Raw genomic sequence first — 23,740 nt, forward strand, 5'->3', positions numbered from 1 at the left:
TTTTTGACAGATTTTTGTGCGCTGTGTACCACATAAAACCGGTTTGAGGTCAGTAAGCACAACCAAAATTCATACACAAGGCGCACTGGATTATAAGGTGCACTGTCAACTTTTGAGAATATTAAAGGATTTTAAGTGCACCTTATAATGCCATAAATTTCAGTATACAGAATAAAATAATATATCGCGATATCTCTACCGCACATGCTGCAAATTATACCGTGATATGGATTTAAGGCCATATCGCCCAGCCCTAAATGAATGTATGCATCATATCACTTAGTGATTGTGATATTCTGGGATCTCTTACTTCAGTTTCAATTTGATGTCTCTAATACTGTAGTAACTGTTGTTTTTGTGTTTAGAGCTGGAGAGATGACCTTCATAAAAATAAACCGATAGTTTAAGTTGTCCCAGGTACTTTCACCTGAAGATCATAATGATTTGAACACCTGATGTTATGAAAGGGGAGAGTCATTCCATGCAGAACAATAAGTAACAGCAAAGAAAAATGAAACTTCAATAGTCAATTTTTGACTGTTGTGAATATTTTATTTCCTGCATATGTTCCTCTAAATAAAGTGACAGAAAGCAGGTTTACATGTGTGATCACTCAGACATGGGATTCAAGTTAAGGTCTATTTACTTCATCAGCGCACTTGCTTACAGCTTGCCAGATAGTCTGCAAATATTTCAATGATTTGCATCATTCTCAAAATGACACGGAACAAACATCAATAACAAACAATAAACTCTTACAACTGGAATGGTTGATAATTTTACTGGTATTCTGAATGCACAGTGAACTTAAAATGCACAGTGTTGTCTTGTTATAACCTGTCAGGTTCACAATATACCTCCTAGGATTGCAAACACTGTTAGCTGAACTGAACACTTTATATATCAGAATGATATGGTCCAAAATTAGGAAATAATAGAGGATGGGTCCTAATGTAACCCTGGTTACTCATTATTAATGAGAATAATGAAAATTACAGTAGGCCAATGTCAGAGGATCTTGGAACAGCAGGAGCCCAACCAGTAAGCAGTGCACAAAATGGTGTATTTAACATACAGCAACTGCAAATAAGTGTATATTTTCTCCAAAATAACAAACTAAATTAAAGTGTACCATTGTCAAAGGAGCCTTTGAGGTTATTTTCGGTGTGTGTGTCTCTCTGTGTTCGCTCTCATGTACTTTCCCCTGCAGATGCCCTTACCTGAGGCTCCTGCTCACAGTTTGAATTTGAATAGTTATTATCTCCTCAGCTGGATGTTTATTGAAGTGACTGGGTTGAGTGTCTTTCTTGAAGGCACATCAGCATGAATCGCATTATTAAAACCACCAGACAACGATAAAACAATGTGTAATGTATTGATATTCTTCGCCATCTTGTCACATGACCTCCAAGCAGCCTGTACAATTACAGATTGACCTGATTTAGGGGCCTAATTAAGAGTAAATAAGGAAATGCATTATGTCATTTTCAGAGATGGGCAGTAACGCGTTACTGTAATCTGGTTACTTTTTTCAAGTAACGAGTAAAGTAAGGGATTACTATTGCAAAAATGGTAATTAGATTACTGTTACTTTCCCATAAGCACGCTGCGTTGCTGTGTTACTAAAACCGTGATTTTTTTGCGAGAGTGTCTCATGACAATGACGTAAGCGAGTGCAACGTTCGTGGCAACAGTTGTGTGCAAATCAACAATGCATAATATATCGAGTGCAAGAGAGAGTATGAGTGTGCAGTGTTTAAAGCGTGGAAGTACTGACCTTACTTTGAGTTTGATTCCGTAAAAAGTGACAAAAACATTAGTGTCCCTGTTCACTGCGTGGGAAGAAAACTTCTCTTTACAGCGAAAAAAACCCCCTTAACTTCCGAGCAAGCACCAAGTGCGCTACCATGCAATGGGAAATTCACAGACAAACTCGCGGATTCTTCCACTGACCGCTGCGGCACACCTGCACCGGGGCAAACATCCGCCTGCTATACAGGTGAAAATAGAGCAACAGGACCGCTGAGTCTTTGATTTAATTTATTTTCTGCTGTGTTTCACTTGCATTTATTTGAAAGAGTGAGTGTAAACAAAAAAAACAATTTTATTTTATATGCTGGAATGTGCAGAAAATAGGTTTAAATATTAAACAAATTTCTTCCAGTCAGAGAATGGTGCATATAATTAAATTTTTGCTTGATGCATAAAGTTAAAATATTAAAACTAATAAAACAAGTTTTAAAATGAGACTTTTCCATTTGATTACATTTTGTATGATGGATTATGCAGAAAAAGTAGAATTGGGCTGAAAGATCTATCGCTTTATCACCTATTCAGGTTGTAAATTGTGTTTTAAAAAAGTAACTAAGTAACTAAGTAATTAATTACTTTTGAAAATAAATAATCAGTAAAGTAATGGGATTACTTTTTGGGGAAGTAATCAGTAATTAGTTACTGATTACTTTTTAAAAGTAACTTGACCAACACTGGTCATTTTGACTGTATTTATATTGTTATTTTTATTTGTTTTTCTGTATATATTTTTTTAAATCTAGAAATTGCATCTGTGTGTGTACAGAATAGTTGACATAATGGGGCAGATGCAGTTGTCTGTGGAAATGATGAAAGGATGTTGCAATTTTTGATAATAATATTGGTGTCAGCAGCTCTGGCAATGTGGCCTTGGTGTGCGAGTCACAATATCACGACAGTGTGAGTAGTGTACACTATACATACATGCGTACATATATTTGGCTGTAGCTAACCTCTTTATCACAGTTCTATTGGACTATGACATACACTGGTACTTATAGCTGTCCTTCATATCTGCTATTCCGCCTTCTAGTACAATAAATACGGCCCTTCGTTCCAGATCACCTTCCCTTTCTCTGCAACCATTCAGCCACACTTCCACAGTCCAGTATGAATAATATCTGGAAATCCTTGCTGTGTTGAAGCGGATCAGTGAGTCAGTGTCTCACTCATCCTGGCATAACTTGATCTCATCCATGTACAGAAAGTGGCTAATGGTGACTCCACTTCTGAATCTACAGTATATCCATATCCACTCCTAGTGATCAGCTGGCATAGAGGGCTAAGGCGTATACAGAACAGCAGTGGGGACAGTTTAATATCTTGGTATATTCCATACTTGATGCTGACTTGTGCGATTGTCTTGGACTTGGCCTCCATTGTTGTCTTCACAGTCACATTCAGCTCATGATGTATGTTACTAAGGCACTATTAGCCTTGTCCTCCAAGCACTCCAGTATCTATGTGTGGTGCATTGAGTCGTAGGCTTTCATATAGTCAGTCCAAGTGGTCACCAGGTTGGTTTGAGGCAAAGGTAAATATCCAACAATGACTCAGTGAAATGTAGCACTGGACAGCACCTGAACCTGACAAGAAGCAACAGCACCTTGATTCTCTGGCAGCACAAATAAGAAGGCTGCTAACAGCAGCTACTCATTCAGACTGGCTAACACTGGGCAGAATAATCATATATATATATTAGGGGTGCTACGATACTCGTATCGATATTGAACCGTTCGATACAGTGCTTTCGGTTCGGTACGCATATGTATCGAACAATACAGCATTTTTAATTTATTTTATCAACTTTCCTTCTGACGGTGCTGTCTGTGTTGAGCGCTCAGTGGATCTGCGCTCGACAGTGCAGCCTAGGGGAGTAGTCGAACGCAGATTCACTGAGCGCAGGGCAAGCTAGCGAGACAGAAGTTAAGCTCTCATTGCAACATGGCAAATTGAACCTCCCCCACCCTCATTCAGATCTTGCGTTTGGAACTATTTTGGTCTTCATGTGACGTATGACCCTGAAGGTAAGCACGTCATGGACAAAAGTAAAACAGTATGTCGGATGTGCCACGCAATGCTCAATTACATTGGTGGGAACTAGTGCGTTAGCGCAGTTAGCTCGTTAACGTGTTGGCCGTCCAGCCCCACGTACAGGGCGATCCGCAGTAGCTTGTTAACGGAGATTTCCCGTTTTGTGGCGTTAACGTCATTTCAACGAGATTAACGCTGACAGCACAAGTGGGAACACAACGAATATGACTGCACAGTTACGCCGACATCATCCTAGTGCAAAGACAAGTGGAAGCAGACAAAAACAACAAGCAGGCATGCTACAAACTTTACCGGAGTCATTTAGACAGCCGTTAGCACATGATTCTCCTTATGGGGACCTGATATGTTTAATATGCTGCTGAGAGTATAGCCCAGAAGAAGCGTATAGTATAGCTTTTATTTTGGAAAGAGCCATTTCTCTGTAATAAACTCTTTTCCAAAGATGAGTGATTTCCCGATCAGATAGATTTATCTTTTTTATTACTTTGTTGTTTCAGCAACATTAAATTTAAAAACTGTACTTTTGAGTTAAAATATATATTTATAATTTTAATAAATGACAAATTAAAAAAGCATGAACTTTTTTTTTTTGTATCAAAAAAATATTGAACCGTGACACCAAAGTATCAAACCAAACCGTGAATTTTGTGTATCGTTGCACCCCTAATACCTATATATATATATACTCTCACACACACACCACCTCGGCCAGTGAGAAAGAAATATAGACTGTGCTGAAAAAGAAAATAAGATTGGATTGAATTGTTAGTAGACAGTTTCTTCAAGACACAAACAGTTATTTCACATCTCAGCCGTTGTCCCTGTTGCATTCCTTTCGACTTCAAGATGGTTGCCTCTACTAATTTATTTTTGCTCTCTCACTGTGACCTGAAACACAGCAATCTGGCTGTTCAAACCACAGGAAAGCCATTAGATTCCATTCAGTTAAATGGTGCCATTCATCACTGTATGAAATAAGTAAAAGACATCACTTCTTCATGTGGTGATACATAATAGCTTCCTAAAAGCAAGAAAAGACAGAGGGATTTGGACATTGTGGAAAGCCACATTCACAAGCACTGAAAAACAGCTAAAAGTGATCTGTTCATGATTAATTTCTTCAGTCTGAGGATTCTTTGTACGTTTGTTTCAACAAGTGAGTAATAAGAGATTTAGAGTTTTAGATCAGAACTTAGAAACAAAACACAATCCTTGCCAATACTTCTATATAGGTCTGCCACAAACAATTATTTTGATAGTCGACTAGTCACTGATTATTTTTGCGATTAGTGGACTAATCAGATAAAACGTACAGCTTATTGCACCAGCATGCTTCTGCTCTTATATAACTATCATTAGCTTACAACTTTAAGTGTTTAAGGTATGTGCTAACTAAAAATAAAGACAAGATGATAGTTTATTACATTTTAATGAAATTTGCAGATTGTTTCGGTGATGTTTAATAAACTCCTTGCTATCTAAAATATAACGGACACCGGAGTAAATCTCACACTTCTGATAATCATTTGTCTGCTTGACGTTTATTCAGCTGTATAAAAACTATAACTTTAATCTCAGCCAAACCGATTTACTCAGGAACAAATAAAATACTAAAAAAAAGCCAAACAATAACATTTTGAAGTTATCTAAGTGACTTATATATCATGTTTAACCTGAGTAGCGAAAGACGGCGGTGGGTTTGAAAACGATTTGCCGGGAGTCCGGTGTTCTCACCGGCTCTAGTGAGCCTTGCCCCTGGCTATCTATCGAGCTAGTGGGTAACAGACGTCTCCGAAAACGTCGGAACGCTTTTGAAAATATGTGGTGTCTTGATAAACTGAGCAGATATTTGAGGTTTACACAGCTACATTCTCGCCTAAAGATATGTTATTTTAAACGTTTATTTTGTGACCCAGAAAGAGTAATAAGAGTAATATTACAACTAACTAGCTGCCGCCATTGTTGGAAACTGAGCTGGGCTGCACTATGAATTCTGGGACAGAGCTACTTCTTCTTCTTCGGGGTTTAACTGCAGCTGGCATCCTTGTACATGCAGTGCTGCCATCTTCTGTTTCAGTCCGTTATTACACTCTTAAATGCTACTACGTATTCCTGTGTCTTTTGGGATCTTACAAAGCTTCAAATGACGCGTCGACTGTTAAATCAGTCGTTGACGATTTTAATAGTCGACGTAATCGTGACTAGTCGACTAATCGTGGCAGCCCTACTTCTATACTTATAAACATAGATGCTAGGGATTAGTTAACTGATAAAAAAGATCCATTAACATTGAAACTGTTGTTGTACATCAATAGCCTCAAGCCATTTTTTAAGGACGGTGAGCAGTGGGTTACAGACTGAGAGGCCATGAGGATAAAAGACAACAGAGATATAGCCGAGTAGATCTGACTCAGCCTGAGAGGAGAGGAGAGTGGTAACACAGAGAGACAGTATGAAAGATCTAAGCAGAAGCTTGGGCACATGTACAGGTAATATATTTTTCTCTGCTGTTCCCACTTGTCTTACAGATAACCCCTGCGTGTGCTATGACCCCTTACATCCATTATGCTGTATCCTCGGAAATCATTCCAGCTTCCTGCCTTAAGGCAGAAGAGCCATAAACCAAGGAGAGTGGGAGTTGGACACAAATCTGTGATGTGTTTCTAAAAGTCCCACTGAATGCCCTTTCTTTGTAATTTACTGCAGTTCCACCCAGGTTATTTATGCTTTCATTTATATGAAATGAGACAGCGTGTGACATCCAGCAATCACTGTACCAAGAGAAGAAAAATCAGACGGGATCAGTATTTTGGATGGGAAAAGTATTGTAAGGTGGATTAAATTCAACAATAAACTTTTTTTGTAATTGAGTTTTTATTCAGCTTTTAACAATCATTTTTCAATAAAATGTAAACTCTTTCCTGTGTTACATAAGTCAAAAGTTTTTCTTTTCATTATCCAGTTAGCTGGTCGGTGCCAGGATGCTGATCTTGTTGCCGGTCTTGTCTAATGAAGCCTTTCCTCTTATAACGCTCAAAATTGAAAATGCTTATTTAGACTCATAGATAATTATAAAACATTTACGTGCAAAAAGACGGGAGACTAGCTGGGGTTAGTGCTAGTATGGCTTCTTTTTTTCTAAGAAAAAGAACATGGTGCAGTTGAAGAGGATGAAAAGGAAATAAGGCATTTGAAGGCACCTGGAAGAAGGATGATGTGAGAGAGGTGTGTAATCTGCTGTCTCTACCAGGCGATATGTTTTCCCTTTTTCTGTGTGGGTGACAGGTCTCAGTGACTCTCATAAAGAGATGGGGTCCAGTTACAGGAGGAAGACATAGAATCTTAGCTGTGTTAATCACACCATCATACCCTTCGTTCTTCTCCCAGTCATTTCTCTTTCCCCTGTGTCTCTCTTTCATCATACTTTTTTGTAACAGTATAAAACTAGCCTTTCTGATTTAGCAGGAACTCATTTCAAAGCAGCTAATATTTCATCAATATTTTGCTGTTGGTTAAAATTGTGCTCGAGTAGAAATTACAATTGTTTATTGATTGTTATTGTTGTAACTTGCTTTTTACATTGGTAACCATTTTTAAGAGTAAATGGGGCAGTTTCAGCTTATCTTGTATGCAATTTCTTTAAAGTGATTCAGTTGTATATAATTCCATATATAGATATAATTAGTAATACTAAAAATAAGAAGCAGCCAGTGTCCTTGGTTATAATGTCTGTAGTTTTTTGTTTGTTTGTTTTTTTTATATCTAAGCACGATGCAGATTATGAATCTGGAAGGAGAAGTAAAGCTAACATGGGACAAGCAGGGTTGATGCTTTTTTAAACAGTACCCTTCTGATACCTGTGCCAGTGTTGCCAGCACATTATAGCTGACAGATGGAGCTTTGTGCCAGACTGCATTAGACATCAGATCATATTTTGGTCGTATTTTATTGAAACTCCAACAGACTGAATGAGGTTGGACTTGGGCAGGAGCTGCTTGATTTTGCCAGTTTTACATCAAGTATACAGACACTATGTGCGTGTGTGTGTGTGTGTGTGTGTTATGAACAGCTACTGACCTTTTCTATACCCCACAGAGGTTTCTCCATATTTGTTCACCCATTTGCCTCCTCCATCTATTTTTTAGCAAAACACCGAAGCTTGTAACTAACATTTATCCCAATAAATGCTGGCAGACAATATTTCATTTATGTTTTATGTCAAAAGTTTTTTGATAGCTCTCTGAAGCATGGTGTTTGACCAGCAAAAGGAAGACCAGAGCAGAGCAGAGGAAGGCATTTTCTTTGTAAAGGCCAATAATAGAATAAATACTGGAGTCAGAACAGAGGCTCTAAAATTAATAGATGCATTTTGCAGCCAGGAATACACAATTTTGTTCTGTAATTAGGAAACATGTAGTAGTAATTTTGGAAAGACAATAAATAAAATACAGAAATAATATCTAAAAAAGTGTAAAGTATCATCCACTTGCTAAACAGTGGAGAAAATGGCAACTACTTTCATTTCAAACAATCCAGGATGACTTTAGACACCCAGAGCTCTTGACATCTAGCCAGGACCATAATTTATCCTTTTTATGGAGGTGCTTTGCATAAGTCTGAAGCACCTGTAGAAGTTTTAAGCTTTTTCAAACTGCCAACCACACATCTCCTTGTTGGCCTTTATGCAGTTCACAGCAGTAAACATGAATCTAAAATAACTGCAAAAATATTTGTAATATTGTCATATGCTTTTGCAGTTATCAATAATGAAAACTGTTGTCTTAAAGTAAAATAAAACTGTAGTGTCATGTTTCAGAATTCCAAGTTAACTGCTCCCACCCCCTCTATAACGCTTGATTTCTAAAATGACACTGCTATGAATAAATCAATCAATCAATAAATCAATAAAGGGAAAAGAGCGAAACCATTCCTTTATGTTCGAGGTCCCAAATTCATAATGACACACAATATAACAATTTATGATGAACAGCACTTCCTGCACATAGTTAAATGCATGTCAGTAATGAATGATATGTAATACTGTTAGCATTTTAAATATTTCTGTTTGTAAAACATTTTTGATGCATTTTTGCAACGTTCATATCCCTTTCCTTCCCCATACACCGAGAATTGGCTATTATAACAGTCATGACATTGAAATCAGGGATAAAATGATTAACATGAAATGGGGTTTACAGTAGGTGGTAGGTTTCAACAAACTAAATCAGAAGTCCCCAAATGAAAAAATTAGGTTTTAAGTTCAGCTCATCTGATGGGATTGCTTAGCTCACTCTTGCTGTTTGGTTAGATTTAGACACCAAAATTATTATTATGATGGATGGATGATACCCACTCTGTGTTTAAATGTGGAATGAGAATATGTGACGACTTGAAGTGTTTTGTCACAGTTGCCATGACCAGTGTATCAATGCCTGTGGACACCATCTTCTCATCTCTGAGGTGCCAGCTTTGAGGCACTGAAAGAACAGGCTTTTGTCTCATGAAGGAGGGCAAAAAAATCTGTGTATACAGTGATATTATGGGGACAAACTAACCTTCTGAACATCCTTCAGTTCTGTTTCATGTTGCCCTGTTTGTTCAGTTTTACTTGTTTTCAACTTGGATATAGTTTCTTTTATAAACTTGGCTCCTCTCAGTGATGATTTAAGCCTGCCTAATTGAATGAAATATATGAGAAATACAACAGCACTTGAGGTAAACTGCATGGGGGCTTTGTGTAGCAGCTATCTGTTTAGAAAGTTTATTGTCAATAAAGTTATCCATCATAATTTTCTCTTGTGCTAAACCAAAGACTAACTTCATCTGCAGTTGCTTAAAGGGAATTTTAATCAGATTTGGGTTGAAATAAGAAGAATGGGAAATTCTGCTAATGCGTTGTTTAAGAATCGTGTTACTGCCAGTGGTTCTGTACATCAAGTTTTCAAACTACAATCACATAATAATTTTAGTGTATGTTTTGCATTTTCTTGTTTTGCAAAGCCTGACTGCAGCTCAGTGAGTCACAAATATTGCAGTTTCAGTCAGAGTAAAAGGAAGATCAGAAAGGTGTAAAGCACGTACAGCATTTACACGATTTGCAAGAAAAAAGTGTTTATTTCTTACCCTAAATCAGAATATTACATGTGGGTAGGCATGGCTGAATGTCGTCCCTGTAAATGCCATGCTTGTTTTCAGTAGAATGGCTGATGAAGGGATGAATAGGCTTTCTGCTCACAATGTTGACCTCTTGATATGTGACTCTATCAGACAGAAAAGGTTTAAAAAACAATATAATTTCACTCCCTTGAAAAATCTTTGTTGTACAGATGTTACAATGCCCTTGAGCCATTCTGCAAAAGGAAGCAATCAGAAAGTGTCAATGGAAAATTGTAATTAGTAGTCAGAATAATCTTTTAATGATATAAGTTTATAAGCATGTAATCATTTGTGTTTAGAAGTATATAGTTGGTGGCATATTGAAAGAATGTCTCATGCTATTAGGTCTGCAACAACTTTGTGTACATTCCAGGGTGTTCTGGCATTCACCCCCACATCCTAGGAGCATGGGGAAGGTTATACCTTGTCTTATTGTTTTAAGGTAGGATTAATGTAGCTATGTCAGTTTTAGTCTTAGTGCCTTTTTTACATATAGATGAACTGTTGGATTTTCCAGACCAGCAGATTAAGGGAAGTCGTTTATGGGGTCGCACTCTGACACACACGCACGCACGCACACACACACACACACACACACAGCTGATTCTCAGCTGAAGAAGTGTTTTAGAATACATCTCTTGACAGAAAGTAAATTTGATCTTTGATGAATGCAGTTGTGTGTCCATTTCAAAAGCATCCCTATCTATTTGTATTACATGGTATGTTTACTGTAAAAGTTTGGATAGAAAAAGTACTTTTTTGATGTAACAAAGTTAGCAAAGTCAAGGATTCAGTGTCACATAATCAGCACGGGACTTTTTAAAGTGCTCCAAAGAGCAAACCATTCACTCTCTCTCACTCACACACACACACACACATGTAGGTGCATATGTTGTTATCCAGGCTGTTAATCTTCAAATGACACTGACAAGTCAAAACTATATCTTAATAATTTAACTGAAATAATTTATTTTGTACGCAAACTTCATTTTTGGCCAAATGTCATTTTTGGTACCTTTTGATACATATACAATAAAATATATTCTGAATGCTGAATCTGCATTGTAATTATGTCAAATGTCATACTTGGTATGATTATGCACAATTCCAGTTCCATAGCCTGTTATTCAGATTCGTATTTAGCAGTAATAATGAATAGAAACAATTCCCAAGAGTTACAATATTTTGACTTTGGCATAAGTGAAAAAATGTCACGCAGGCAACACAAACATTTGCGAACTTATAATCTTTTGTATTTAAGTTCATGTGTCTGGGACCAGGTCACTGTTAGCCATTTCCTGTTTTATTTTAATTATATCGTCTCTTGTGTTTTGTATTCATTTCCACTTCCCCTGAAAGATTATCTGTGAGTGCTTTCAGCTGTCCTCCCACCTCTTGCCTGTACCCTTGTTATCCTCTGAATATATTATCTCAATCTACCCCTTGCCCCTGTAGCATCCTGCCTATTGGTTATATGCCCTTGCAATATGTTTTCCCTGTTCGTTTGTAGGTTTGGTTTTCCTTTTGACTCACGTTATTTTTTACATTGTTTCAGTTAAACAAAACAGCCTTTTAGTTTGTCCCTCATGTTTCTCTGCCAGCCACACAGCCAGTCCTGACATCATACGTTATGTCTCGAGCCTCATTGCTCTCTGGATTTTATCATCAGGTGATTCTGCTGTGAACAATTAGAGTAAGATTCCCTCACTATGTCTGAGTCAGGTCAAAATGAGAACTGCTAATATGATCATTAATCCATGATCATGTGTGGGGTCGCAGGACTGAGCACAAATGTTAGCGCAACCATAATAACTGTTAACCAGGTTAGATAAATCACATCCATCATTCCAGATTCTGTCACACTCTTATCTGTTGTCACACTAAAGCTTTGTTCTCAGATTTTAGACTCTCTCAGACTCTAAGCTGTTCCAATCAAAATCAGAAGCAGGAATAATAGTCATTTTCAGATTTCAAATTTTTTACGCTACAAGTTTATTAATAAATTTGTCATAGACTGTATTCCAGCACATCCAGCTTAAATGTAGCATAAAAATGAATTTTCATTATTTTTGTTGTACCACTGTTTTGTATTATAAGAACACTTGTATTTTTTTCTTTTTTAAAGTTTACAGTGGAGAGCTAATGTCATAATTACTGTAATAAGCGTATACATCTTTGTGTGTTGTTGTTGCAAACTGTTGTTTCCAGTTTGAACTCGAGTGGAACAATGACTGACGGAGCAGATGGCAGCCGTGTCGACAGAACAGTAGACTTTATAATGAACAGCTCCTAAATGACAGGAGTATCTGACCACACCTGGAGCAGGTGCCAATCTAAACAGCATAATAGCAGTCAGTGCCAGTCATGACTGTCACTCTAGGTTGCACTGTCTTCTTAATAAATTCACAGATTCTGTCACAAACTGCCACTCAACAATGAAAGGATGTTACTCCAGACTTTTGATTTGTTCTAAGTTAAGTTACTCAGTTGATTTACTCGACTTCTGCAATAAGGTGAGTCCATTCAAGTGGTGACTCTTTCAGCCCTACGTTGGTGTTTTGGGAGCAACTGAAGCTGTATGTATTAAAACTACCAGTAATGTGCTTCTTCATTTGTATACCTTTGTGGAGTCACGAGTGCATGCCAAAAACTGACTGGGAAGAGCTGGGAAAGTAGCCAGTGTCATTAAGGCCAGCTGGCATGCATTGTTCAGCTATCTTTTATTCCTTTCTAAAAGCACTTTTTTAAACACAACATTCATCCTTTTTCTCACCCACTAATGTATCTCCATTAGACTTTATGTTGCCATTTTATGCCTTTGGAGAATTGGCCTGCATGGACACAAATATTCCCACACTGCATACATGCTCAGTAATGTGGAAATGTATAGTGACCGTTACAATAAAATACTAGGATGATGAATATATAACAATCCTAAGCATATTTTATGCATAGTTTATGCATATGTGTATACAATATGTACCCATGGTATACCATGTGCATATGGTAATCATGCCCTCAATTTAAGAGATCGGGGACATGATGACATTAAACTGCAATTTTAATGGCATTCTAACTGAGATGGCACATACGTCACTATCTCCAAGTAGTTTAAAAATCTCCCTGGCAACCTAATACATACATCCGAGTCTGTTATTGCGACTGTAGAGCACCTCTGTAACTGTCTTGTGTGCTGAGAATGAGAGACAGAGGGCAAAATGAACAGACAAAATAAAAGTGATACCAAAAAACAAACAAAACACAGTTACACTGATAGCTAATTGCCTCTGTAGTCATGTTTATTATTATACAGCGGCTGTCACGTGTCAGTTACTAGAGTCAGGAAGGCCAGAAACTAAACAACCCTCTTAAACACTTCATCTATGTTTGTTGTAGAGGAAAACAGCATGGAATAGAAGTCGTATGGTGTTTAATTTTGCTTAAGGGACTCCCAGCAGAATGAGGGAAAGATTTTCTCTGTTGTCATGAAACAAAAATTCAAACTCTTTAGGCGCAAAACGACACTTCCCATCGCCCAGCTGCCATGTGAAGCAAGCATGGTAATAGGTCATCTAATGGAGTTGATTCAGAACATGCTGATACAACAGTTCTCACTACTGCACAAAACAAAACACAAATAGGTTTTCACTCTGATAAGTAGTGTCGACGGAACATGAGAAACTATTCAGTTTAAACTTAATCGTTTAATTAAGTGCAAACCATAAATGAGTCAAATACAATTTTTTAAAGGAAGAACCTTTAACCCTTGAAGCAGATGTAATAGTCCTTTTCCCATATTTGATGTGCTGATAATATTTGTTTATTCAACACTTTTCTGCCTGAAAAGTTTCATAATTCGCTGTAATTTTAATCCAGGTTTAAAAAATACCACCGTAAATCACAAGCTACTAACACATGTTCTATAATGCTTTAAATCTTGTAACACAAAACTTCTAAGCAACTGACATGAAAAAAAGTTACCTGAGGTCTGCAAACTTGTAAAAGGCAAGGAAAATAAACATTTAACTATTTCACTGTGTGAAGTCTTTAAAAACTGCAAGTTAAAGGAAACATACGGTGGAAGAGAGGCAAAGCAAAGAGGACACGATTTACAGCAAGGTTTAGCTGTGTGGTGTATCCCAAAGGGATCTACACTGAAGAGTAATCAGAAGGAAACCTTTTTTGCAACATCATCAAAAAGGCCAGCATCAGACGTTTCCAAAGCAATATCTGTAGGTAAGCAGTGGAACAGTACTGATGAAAAGAACATATTGCTTACTCTTAAAAAATATATTCTGATTTGGAGTGTTGCAGTGCTACAGGAAACATATGGGATGAAATTCATAAAACACACTTGTGTCAGGCTATTATAGGCGTTCCAAAGGTTATTTTTGCTCACTCTTTTGAATTTTCACTTAATCTGGGAGAAATAAAGTACCGTGATGACCATATTCTTTATGGGGTTTGACTGTGTAATGAAGGCATATTTCCAAATTGAAATAAACTGAAACAAATCAGAAGAATGACAAAAGAACTAATGCTACAATAAAATGTAGCACTTCAAGTGAACATTTGCATGTTTCTTCCTTGAGGATGTGCATATGATTTCTTTGAAAAGTAAATTTAGATTTAAATTTCATTAAATTGGTTTCATGGGCTTTTGTAAGGCTATGGTCGTCTGTGTTTTGAGGTTTGTATAAAAGTGGGGTTTTTTCTCACTCGTTTTCTTACTCTGCAGTATCGTAATGGCGGGCTGCATGTTGTTCTCAGATTGTGAGAACGTGGAGAGCCTTTTCAGAGTTGATTTCTCATAAAGATCAAGCCACATTAACCCTGACACCTTCAAATGACATTATTATAGTTACTTTCTCAAATCTGTGGGAGCTCCTCGTGTGCCTCGCAATTCATGATAGAAGGTCTTTTTAGAGACTAGAGTACAAAATGACTCAAAAAAGTGTGCAATTTTTTTTTTTAAAGAATTGGTCAAGGAATGCGGGACTGACTTTTGCAATTTATAGAATTTCATATAACATTAAAATTGAAAACTGTGTGTTTAATAACATTTGAATAATAATACAAATATTTTAAATTATCAAATACTTTATTTCTTTTATATTTCGATGGATTTTATGGGGGGGAAAAGATATCATTAACAAAAAGCCAGCACCAATGCTTGTTGTTAATAGGAACTTCCTTAACAGATTAAATTCTCTGCTTTTTTTTTTTTTGGTGTCCTCGCTAAATCCTTCTCTGCGACTCTTCCATGGACACATCTGCTTCAAAATATCCAAGGACTGAATGGGTATGGGAAGTGCTACAGATATAATGCGAGATCTAAAAAATTTACAAAACCTTTTTTCTCAAATGTTGAGCCACCATGGGTTAATAAAAACAAACAAACAAAAAGACTTTTACTGTTCTTGAAGTTCACATTTTCTATTTTTGTTTTTATAATCATGATAAAACTGGAACACAGGCAACAATTCACTAAAACAACTGATATACTGCTGCTGCTTATATGCACATTTTTTAACACTTAATCCCTTCAGAAGACCTCAACCTTTTGGTCTCATCTCTGCTGCCTACTGAGAACTAAACATTGTTTTATCCGGACTCCATCTGCTAATAATACTAAGCCTCCCCTACCTCATCTCAAACCTGACACCAGGCCAGCCCTTCATGTGTGCTTCCATGCCAGGCAGACTTGGCACAGACAGCCTGGCACAGATCAGATCAGTCTCTCTATTCTCCTACAAGAGAAATAAACTAATTGCAGATGAGTTTCAACAGATTCACTGACTGAGATGGAGCAAAAGAAACAAGTTAAAATGCTGACTTTGGGGTGGGTATACCTCAGGAGGAGTCATCTACTAATCGAAGAGGTTGTTGGTTCGATCCCCGGCTGCTCCAGTCCGCACGGCAAAATGCTGGACCCCAAGTGTTCATGACGTCCAGTTTTTCAAGAATGTTTGAAAGTAATTAAGCATAGAAAACCTGCTGGTGTGAATGGGTGAATGAGGCATGTTTGAAAATGGCTTTAAGTGCTCAAGTTGAGTGGAAAAGCACTATATAAGATTTAGTCTATTTTGCTAACTTCTTTGTGACTGAATGTTCTAGATATCAAAAGCACATTTATGCCTAAAGATATCTTCTTTATCGCCTTTTTTTCTATGTCACTGTTACAGAACTCTTCTCTATCTTTTAATAGGCACATTTTTATAATAAGGAGCTATGACTCTCTCTCTTCCACACAAAGAAAGTTCATAGTGATGCTCTCCAGACCAGAGGCTCTGCAAACTCCTCTGAAAGACTGAGAAGCTCTATAGTTGCACCACTATGTTCCCTACCACTAACCCTAAAATCTCAAATGTTAAGTTAAGCAAAAGTGGGTTTTTTCTTTTTACTTGATATTGCTCTCTCTCTGTGTGTGTGTGTGTGTGTGTGTGTGTGTGTGTGTGTGTGTGTGTGTGTGTGTGTGTGTGTCTTGGAGCTCAGTGATGGTTTTTTGACAGGTCAGAGAAGCGCTGATGTAGATGGTGTACTGAGCGATGTTAACATGCACAGGTTAAACACAACAGTTCCCAGCAGTCTGTGTTCTCTGGGCTGTGACAGAAGATCAGAATGAAGCATGGGCAGTGTGCTAATTGGATTCTGTAATATCTGCCCCAAGTACTGAGGAGGTGTGTGCATCACAGTAGTTTGGTGTTAAAAGACAGCATTTCTCTTGAGGCCAGTTTGCTGATAGCATCTCCAGTTCTCATTCCTCCGGGGCCAATTATGAAATCACACAGGAAGGCACACATGAAGACAAAGGAGGGAGTTTCTCTTAATAATCCTCATAGCACCAGTATAGACGTGCAGGTGGATCGACATAAAGCCTTTACTAAAAGAGAAAGCCAGTGGTTTAGCTTTGTAAGAAAAGGCATTGTTATGTATGGTGAGACCCTTTAGTTGACTTTTAAACACAAAGAAATTCTCTAAATTATAATTTAAATAATTTGCATCTGAGGTTTAGAAGTGTTTATGTTCATGTAGTGACATAATGCACATACAGTGCTGTTATTTCAAAATGAAAAGTCACTTTTGACTTGAATTACTTTAGTTACTCTATTGATATAGATTACATAATCTGCTTAGTAAAACTCTGTTTTTAATTTCCAATAGAATTTTTTAGTCAAATGTGTTTATTATTAAAACCACTTATGTTATGTCCTATAATGGCATATACCAAATGTTGTCCATTGTGTCTCCAGTCACTTTGACCTTGAACTTCTCCAAGTGCCTCTTCTGAAATTACAGTTTTTACTACAATTAATCATGAGTGCAACTTCCCCAAAGTTTTGCTGGAGGAGAAACATTCTGAGCTGGAGATTAATTATAAAATAAGACACCCAGAGGTCAGACGCTTATAAACATGAGTGGACGCAAGTTTGAATCTGAACCTGCTCTTTAATAACGGTGTGTAATGAAGTGAGTTTGCTTGACCTACACTAATTTAAATGGCTGTACAAGATGAATTTCTTTTAATTAAAGATTTCATTGAATTCTTCTGCAGCAGTTTGCCCTCGCTGTAATTGTTGGGGTCATCACTGATGGTAAACCTCACAGTGTTAACTTGTCCTTTTGTGGCATAGAGAGCAAATACAGGAAGTTTGAAAGTTTCTTAAAGACTAATTAGTTAGTATCTACATGTCACATAAACACTGAAGGAAAGCAGGACACATTCAGCTGGTGTGTTTTAGTCAGCACGTTTTGCTCTGAATGAAACTTAAGAAGCAAATCTTCATGCAGGAAGCACTGAGCGTTATATTAAATGTCCACAGAGGAAACAAATGAATATGGATGTGCAGGCAAACAAACCCACAAACAAAGACTTGAAAAAATGATACAAAAGGCATCCTTAGTTTGTACACTTCAAAATATTCTGTCGATAAAAAGGTGTTTGAAGGTGTTTGTTTGTCTGTGCAAAGCTCAGCCCTCTTGGGAACTTTGCTCTGGAGATCAAAACCAGTGACAAAATCGTAGACGCTCAAAGTAAGATATGTTGTCTCTGTACTGTTAATTTGCACCACTGAGGTACAGATTAAAGACATTGTAACATTTATGTTGTCAACAAAAATAAATATTGGGACTGTTGACAAGATTTTCAAAAAAAAAAAAAAGTTCAATTATTTTTCATTTAACATGAACCTGCAGCTTGGACTTTTACGTTTTTGTCTAGACATGACTGCATAAATCAAAATTGAAAACACTAAAATGTTTCAAACTCTAATCGGGGCGATCGTGGCTCAAGAGTTGGGTGTTCGTCTTGTAATCGGAAGGTTTCTCGGTCGTTGTGTCCTTGGGCAAGACACTTCACCTACCGCCTACTGGTGATGGCCAGAGGGGCCGATGGCGCGATATGTCAGCCTCGCCTCTGTCAGTCTGCCCTAGGGCAGCTGTGGCTACAACTGTAGCTTGTCTCCACCAGTGTGTGAATGTGAGAGTGAATGAATAGTGGTATTGTAAAGTGCTTTGAGGGGTCCCAAAAAGCACTATATAAATACAATCCATTATTATTCATTTCAGTAAAATTAGTAAATGAATTCTCTGCAGGATTCGCAGTGAGACGATGGCAACACAATTGGTTTTATCTTGATGTGACTCAGTCTTCGATTATGTAACAGCTTACTTACTCATGCAGAAACTCAGTTTGACAAGAAATATGAGTTTGTGTTTTTACTCATTCATTTAGTTTCTCTTTGACTAAAGTCTGTGGATAAGGACAGTTTTATTGCAGTTTATAATTATGAATGGCAGTGTTTGATTTACTAAATGTATTGGCACTATTGCTTTTTCACATAGGACATGGTTTATTAAGGGACTGCCTTTTTCCCTTAATAAATAATAAGTTGCTAATCTCATGTCTCTTTAAAATGATATTCTGTCTGAAAACTTTGTGTTTTGTATCTTCCAGTATTCCCAGTCCTTAATTCTGTATCTCATGTTAAGAAAAAGACCAATAAAAATCAGGTAGCAAGTGTTTATTATACTAAATGTATAGAGCATAAAACAGAAGGTCAGTCAGGTTTGACCAATTCTTTCACACAATTGAATTGTGCTTAAATAAACTATTGTTTTGCTTGTGTGTTTGGAGATGTTTGTCAGGTGGCAATGAAAATCTTTTGTACATTTTACTTATTTAATTGTAATTTGTGTTGTTTTGAATATGCCACTTTGTGAAAGTCAACTTTTTTTGCCTGGAAAATCTAGCACTGGACATTGTAAAGAGTCCATTTTGGAGCTTCATCTTTATCATCTGGTGTTAAACTGGCTCATTCTAAGCCATATCCAGCTGTCTGTTAATCATCCAAATTGAAATCTGTTGAGCCCCACATGACAATTAATGAGGTGTTGTTGGAAAGAACAGACAGTGTCTAATGCGTCTGTCTTTCCAGCATGATTGTTACATGCTTGTTCTTGCATTTATACGTCTGTCTTCTTGATTAGCGGTCCCCAACTTTTTTTGCGCCACGGACCGGTTTATGCCCGACAATATTTTCACGGACCGGCCTTTAAGGTGTCGCGGAAAAATACAACAAAATAAAAGTAGTACCGGTACCGAAAAAAAGAAGATTTATTCATAACACACGTGAAAAGACCCAGGAAAACCGAGTTAACAATAAAAACGCTAACAAAATAATGCTGAAAACCGATAAAAACCCTGAAAACCATACATTTCACACCTGAGCCTCTACTCTCACGGCCTGGTACCAAACGACTCACGGACCGGTACCGGTCTGAGGCCCGGGGGTTGGGGACTGCTGTTCTTGATTACAGCAATGGAAGTGAGTCAGTTTTGGTAGTATTTATAGAACTAACAAAGTAAAAACATACATGAGGGTGATGCTGCTGTTATTCAATGTAAATTGTGAAAAAGGAAATCAAAAACAAAACAGAGTTGACAGCAACACTATCTCTCTATTGACAGAGTGTTAATAAGTTGCAGTGCGTGCACAATAGTAGCAGTGCTCACAGGTGAAGGACAGCCACAGAAGGCTGTTCTGGATGTTACCTATATGTGGGTGGTTTGGAGTGTGCATTACAAAGTGACAGTAGCAGTGACAGATGACAGAGAGCTGAAAACACACGCTATAATATTACTAGCCATATTTATTCAGAGCAAAAAAGAAGCATAGAATTGAGAAACATACTTATCCTGATATTAAATTGGCCTCAATTTAATGTCAGGTAATTGCTCCCTGCTTTTGGCAGCAAACATATTAACATTTTTGACCGTTTTACTTTAATTCTGTAGAATAAAATATTAACTAATTTGCTGAGTGCACACACATTTCCATTGTAAGTACTATCTAACCAATGAGTTTTAACAGTCATATTTGTTAATTGCTTAGTATACAGCAATTACTGAATATGACAGACTTCCCCATTTACAAAACACAGACTTCTTTAGATAATACCATGCCAATCAAAGTGCTAATGAACAGTATTTTCATATAGTTTTCACTTTTGTTGTTCAGAGGGTCTTCTTTGGTTGACTGAGCTTAAAAGCAGTGATGGTGACATTTTAAGACATCAGAAAACAAACTTCTGGTTGTGTCCCAGTGAAAATGAAGTTAGTTGTTAGTTCAAATGTAAAACACTGTAAGTTGGTATAAACGCGCACACACATGCAGTCATACAGTGTCTATTACAAAGTGTTTTCTGTGCTCATTTTTATTCAACAGACTTGTGGTTTCTGAAAAAATAACACAAAAACAACCTATTTTTTCATCTGTTGGTGGGTGATTTGTGTATCATATGTCTTCTGCCAGAGGGCATCAGAACAAACTGTTTTAAAATTCTCAGGGCCCTCCTGAAGCATTGCTTTGTGTACAGCTCGTGTACCAGGGCTGGCCTGAGAAAAAAATGACTGCTTTGTGTGTGTGTGTGTGTGTGTGTGTGTGTGTGTGTGTGTGTGTGTGTGTGTGTGTGTGTGTGTGTGTCTATTTTGTTCAATTATAAATATTGAAACAGGTTTTAATCAGGTTGGTACTTTAAAGACAGCATTTTACCTGAATCCTTAAATCTCTCCCTTCCTAATTATATCCCTCCATCTATTTTTCCACCATGTTAATTTCCTCTGCCTCACTTCTCCACAGCTGGTGCTAGCAGCAGCATGCTTTTGTGACTGTGAGGCCTGGTTACTAGTTGTTGTAAGTACTACTGTTCATTGTGCAGCAGCACCGATAGCTAACATGTCATTTAATTTGACACATTTTGCTGTTTCTATTTTTAGGATGTTTTTTGGGGGGGTTTTTTTGTTCTCGATGCTTTTTCCGCACAAAACTATAGATAGGGGGCGGTCCGGTCGCATTAAGATATTTGATTGGGCAATCCAGTGTCAGTAATGAAAGTGAGCAAATAGGCTGCTGTGCTTGTAAGGCTGGTTTGCAGCGACGCTTCAGGCTGCTCCAGTGTGTCTGCCTACTGGTAAAAATGCCCAGTATGCCAGATTACAAATCCAGCCTTGTCGTGTACAGAGTAGCTAATACCCAGTGGTGTGTTGAACCCTTTACAACACTCTGCTCATGGTAGTTGCTGGTGGTGAAGGCTTTCTGCTGTAAAAGCCCCAAAGGATTTGATGTCTCAGTCCAAAGGTCTTCAAACACCTGAAGTTGTAGAAGCACTGCTTCTTTTTAACAGTAGTAGTTCTGTGAGTAACCTATGTCACATCTTTGTGTTTGTGGGCTCAAAGACAAGTGTTTTGAGGGCTAACCTGTGATGGCTGCATGCAACCACACAATTGAAAAACTTAGGTAATATTCATTTGATCTTTTTGTCTTATGTTTACATTATGCTCTAAAGCTTCTGTGATCATAAGTTAACTAATTTGATATTTTGAGTTTACCTGTAATGCATGACAGCACTAAGCTATAGTCCAAATGGTGGCATAGACTTTGCTTTGCATTGTTTGTTATTTTATATAGGTATATGTTATATTAATTATATTTCTGCTCTTTATGAGTTACCTGATCTCTGCTCCAGTCCTTCCTGGTTTGGCTGAAAGAGGAGGCTGAGGGTGGAGCTGGTTTAAATGCAGAAGCCAATAAAATGGACTGGACCATCTGTTGTGATCATGTAGGGGGAATGGGGTTCTTCTTGAATGATGGTTAGCTGTTATCTCTCTAGTTTTCACCTTTGGTGTATATAGTGGTTTGTTCATTTGCTATATGACTGGAGCTGTTTCTCATTTGGGCAGGTCAGTTTGTTGAGTTATGTTTTTGTTAAGTGACTTTTGAGTAGCGTTCTGTTAAGTTAACCTATTTTATGGGCCCACTTGGTTCTTAAAAAGTTTATTTTTGTTATTTTGAATTTTTGTAATCATTTTGTCCTTTTTGGGGTATAATAAAGCCCTTTTTTTTTTTTTTTCGAGGATTACATTTGTGTCTGCGTGTTCCTGGCTGCTTGGGTCATGACAATAACCCTTGAAAACACTTGTAAGAACACAGAGTAAGATCTGTGGGTCTCTGGTCACTGAAACTGCTTTCTGTAGAGAATGAAATAGTCCAGTTCATATGTAATAAAATCACTGCTGGTTTGTCAGAATCACTCTGAGACAGGAAAGGAGTCAGTCTAGCTTTTTTTTGTTTGATGTGGGAGTTAATGGCTCATCATCATCTCTTGCATGTTGTATTTCATTACTGTTATTGGTCTTCAGAGGTAATACAAATGAACAGTCTAAATCACCAGTGCCAATATATGTTATAACATAGTTAAATACATATTTCATGTAACACATTGTAAACAGAGCAGCCAAACTTTTGTGCAAGTTTTTTTTTTTTTTTTAGTCCCTGATGATTTTCATTCTGCCAAGAGCCTTACAGCCCACTGACACATTTACAGCAACACAGATACATACTTTCCACTAAGGGGTGTCAGCATTTGGTTAGACTTTTCAGTGTGTACAACTTTTTGTACTACAGTGTGTACTACATGCCTTTTAGAGCATTCATTTAAGAATTTAGTGGCTAATATATATATTATAGTACTATAGTACTAATTCTATGCTGCATTTATTATGCAGCATAGAATTAGTAGCAGGTTGGCAGGCAGCAACCTGCTACATTAGTAGCAGGTTGGCAGGCAGCAAGTCATCATACTGTAGCTCAGTTTCCAGTGTACTGATGTGTCATTTGTGTAGTATTTTTCACAGTATGTGTAAAATCATGTATAAGAGGGATGCATTCCTTATGCTGCAGTGAACAGCACACGGTATCAATCATGTTAGTCTGGATGTCTTGAAGAAGCTGTTATGAGGCTGCCAAGCTAGAGCTAAAGCTACAGGCAAGGGCCTCGATACACAAGTCTGTTTTAACCATCAATCTTGATGGAAAGCATCAACTCGATCCCCAACAGGATTCAGTAGTTGTAGGCAGTCATGACGAATCAGTGAGCCTATTGTCTATTATAAGCTTTCAAGGTGTGAAGAGGAAAATATTAAGGTGGCACAGCAAACCATGAAAATCAGAAGCAGGCAAAAGGGGACTATAAAGAAAGCTGGAGAGGAAACTGCAATGCAACAAGATCAAAGACGTGTGGAGGGGAAGGAACACCAACAATGGCTTCAAATGGAAAAGAAGCTAGAATTCAAGATATATGGAGATGGCAAAGCTTTACAACATGCTTGACATAGTGCCCTCTCCTGGCCTATCCCCTCCTTCCTGACCCTCGATAC

The 23,740-nt window shown here is 37.6% G+C and overlaps 2 long non-coding RNA genes across 2 annotated transcripts in view; both read left to right on the top strand.

Moving 5' to 3' along the window:
* The window catches only part of LOC146504381 (uncharacterized), a 377,123-nt gene that overhangs the window by 217,621 nt on the left and 135,762 nt on the right, over nucleotides 1–23,740 (top strand). The window lies entirely within an intron of this gene.
* On the top strand, nucleotides 3,498–6,657 carry LOC146504382 (uncharacterized). The gene is made up of 2 exons (XR_014877850.1): nucleotides 3,498–4,081; nucleotides 4,121–6,657. It is a non-coding gene; the product is annotated as an uncharacterized LOC146504382 (long non-coding RNA).

Source organism: Neolamprologus multifasciatus, chromosome 14 (genome assembly GCF_963576455.1).
Source record: "Neolamprologus multifasciatus chromosome 14, fNeoMul1.2, whole genome shotgun sequence".
In the NCBI taxonomy this organism is placed as follows: Eukaryota; Metazoa; Chordata; class Actinopteri; order Cichliformes; family Cichlidae; genus Neolamprologus; species Neolamprologus multifasciatus.